Raw genomic sequence first — 3,738 nt, 5'->3', positions numbered from 1 at the left:
ATGACCATCAGGAGGGGATGAATGTGGAATTAAATGCCACACCAGTTACCTTCTAGCTGAATGACCTTGAACAAGTACTTAATCTCTATGAGGCTCAATTTTCTTGTCCATATAGAGTTTATAAATAAAACTTACTCATATAGAGATGTAGCACACATTCTATGCTCCCTGGAAAATCAAATCACTCTATTGCTGGATTATTTTATTAAATTGAGGTCTATTCATTTACTTAAAAATTACTAGCTACCATGCAAGGACTACTTTTCTTGATACTGGAAATACAAAGATTAATAAAACAAATCCCTGTTCTTATGGCACCAAAGAATGTGTAGCCAATTTTACTTCAGTGAGTGTGTATATGTGTGTGTGTTGGGGGTGGCGTAGTGCTACAAAGTCTCTATGGATGATTTATTCCTTGAGCTAAGTCTTGAAAGCTTGACTACATAATTATTGGTGGGTTAGAGTTCTGGAGTCGTTATCTTATCTACATCAGTTTATGAAAAAAAAGGAAGAACTGAAACATAAAACCATCTACTGAAAATATTTAAATGATCTTTCATTCGGATTAGGTAGGCACTTTAACTACTTCCAAAGTATTTTTGGTCTATTATGTTGTTTATAGAACACACTTAAGGGAGTCAGATATTATTACCGTCATATTGGTGAAGAAACAGGCTTGAAAAGTTAAGGCTTCTTCGAAATTATGAAAATACTTCAAGGTGAGTTGGTTCCAGCACTGAGCTGGATGCCCAGAACACAAATATAAACAGACAAAATCCCTACCCCTGTAGAGCTTTAGATTTCACCATTAGACTCAAAGGTAGACATGTTGATTAGCACATATCAGGTTTGTTACACAGGCATACCTGGCGATGTTTTGGTTCAGTTCCAGACCATTGCAATCAAACAAGTATCACAATAAAGCAAGTCACAGAATATTTTTGGTGTTCCAGTGCACATAAAACTTATGTTTACACTATGTTGTAGTCAACTGAGTGTGCAACAACATTATGTTTAAAAAAACAATGTATATACTTTAATTAAAAAATACTTTATTGCTAAAAAATGTTAATGTTATCATCTGAGAATTCAGCAAGTTGTAATCTTTTTGCTGGTGGAAGGTCTTGCCTTGACATTGATGGCTGCTGACTGATCAGTATGGTGGTTGCTGAAGATTGAGGTGGCTGGGGCAATTTTTTAAAATAAGTCAAAAATGAAGTTCGCTGTTGACTCTTTCATGCATGTTTCATTTCTCTATAGCATGTAATACTGTTTGATAGCATTTTACCCACAGTAGAACTTTTCTCTAAATTGGAGTCAATCTTCGCCAGGAGTATGTTCCACCTCACAGAACTACTTCCTTTGCTCATCCATGAGAAGCAACTCCTTACCAGTTCAAGTTTTGTCATGAGATTGCAGCAATTTAATCACATCTTCACACTCCATTTCTAATTTTAGTTCTCTTGCTATTTTTACCATATCTGCAGTTACTTCCTCCACTGAAGTCTGGAACCCTTCAAAATTATCCACAAGGGCTGTAATAAACTTCTTTCAAACTCTTGTTAATATTGATATTGTGACCTCTTCCCATAAATCACAAATATTCTTAATAGCAGCTAGAATGGTGAATCCTTTCCAAAAAGTTTTCAATTGACTTTGCCCAGATCCATCAGAGCAGTCACTACCTATGGCAGCTACAGCTTTATGAAATGTGTTTCTTAAATAATAAGACTTGAAGTTCAAATTACTACTTGACCCATAGGTTGCAGAATGTATGCTGTGTTAGTAAACATGAAAATAACATTAATTTCATTATACAACTCCATCAAACCTCTTGGGTGACCAGGTGCATTGTCAAAAGTACTGATATATTTAAAGGAATCTTTTTTTTTCTGAGTGGTGGGTGTGAACAGTGAACTTAAAATATTCAGTAGACCATGTTATAAACAGATGTGTTGTCATTCAGGGTTTGTTGTTCCATTTATAGAGCACAGACAGAGTACATTAGCCTAATTCCTAGGATTTTTGGACGGTAAATGAGCATTAGCTTCAACTTAAAGTCATCAGCTGCATTAGTGTCTCAAGAAAAAGTCAGCTTGTCCTTTGAAGCCAAGCATTGACTCCTCTCTAGCTATGGAAGTCCTAGATAGCTCTTTCATCTACATTGAAAATCTGTTTTGTAAAGTAGCCACCTTTATCAACTATATTAGCTAGATCTTCTGGATAACTTACTGCAGTTTGTACGTCAAAACTTGCTGCTTCACCTTGCACTTTAATGTTATGGTGATGGCTTCTTTTTTTAAACCTCATAAACTAACTTCTGCGAGCTTCCGACTTTTCTTCTGTAGCTTCCTCACCTCTCTCAGTCTTCATAGAATTGAAGAAAGTTAGGACCTTGGTCTGGATTAGACTTAAGGGAATGTTATGGTTGATTTGATTGTTTATTGAGATCACTAAAACTTTCTCCATATTAGCAATAAGGCTGTTTCTCTTGCTTATCATTCGTGTGTTCACTGGAGTAGCACTTTTAATTACCTTTAAGAACTTTTTCTTCTCATTCACAACTTGGCTGTTTGGAAGAGGCCTAGCTTTTGGCCTATCTTGTCTTTCAATATGCCTTCCTCACTAAGCTTAATCATTTCTAGCTTCTGAATTAAAGTGAGAGATATGTGACTCTTCCTTTCACTTGAACGCTTAGAGGCTATTTTAAGGTTATTAATTGGTCTAATTTTAATACTGTTGTGTTTCGTGATAGAGAGGCCCAAGGATAGAGAGAGAGATGGGGAAACAGCTAGTCAGTGGAGCAGTTAGAACACATGCAACACTTATTAAGTTATATGGACATTGTTCATGGTGCTCCAAGACAATTACAATAGAAACATCATGATTACTTATCACAAATACAATAATAATGGAAAAGTTTGAAATATTGTGATAATTTTCAAAATGTGACACAGAGATATGAAGTGAGCAAATGTTATTGGAAAAATGGTGCCAATAGACTTGCTTATATACATCAAAGAGTAGTGTAGATTGTCCAAAGCAGCCAAAAAAAGAAATTCTAGATTTGAATTTGGAATTTTCTCATTGTGTTTGTGTTCTCTAACCATACCCAAGCCTGGAGGAAATCAGTTGAATATCAACTTGCATTTCATTTAATATGAACAAAAGTTGGTCCAAGTTCAAAATTTGTCAAGAATAATATATATATACACACATATACATGTATGTACATATATGAAAGTTGATTACCATTGCCCTTATCCCAATAACCAATAACTATCCATTACTTTACCTAAATTTTATAATGTTCATGCACTAGAAAACAGAAGGTATTAGATTTGAATTTAGCTAACATGGGAACTTTTTCCTAGTCAGGCTTTTAACAAGACAGTACCCATCCCCCCCCCACCCCGAAGGAGAGTAAAATACAGTGTTTTTAACTTAAAATATTTATCTATTTGTTTATATCTTTTCCTATATTTTGTCTATAGACATCCTATATTTTCCAACCAAACTGGTCCTTTTACCCTTCATTCAACAAGCAATTTTTGAGCATCTACTATGAGTCAGGCTCTGTAGAACAAACTGAAAATAAAGCATTGATGCAAGATTAAATCTCTTCCATTGTAGAGCTTGCAATTTAATGCAAATAGACATTAAGCAACTAATTACACTTATAAAATAAAATCGTAATGGCCTCTATGAAGTAGAGGGTGTTACAAGAGCATGTAATGA

Source organism: Pteropus vampyrus, unplaced genomic scaffold (genome assembly GCF_000151845.1).
Source record: "Pteropus vampyrus isolate Shadow unplaced genomic scaffold, Pvam_2.0 Scaffold33, whole genome shotgun sequence".
NCBI lineage: Eukaryota > Metazoa > Chordata > Mammalia > Chiroptera > Pteropodidae > Pteropus > Pteropus vampyrus.
Note: the sequence above shows the minus strand (reverse complement) of the source record.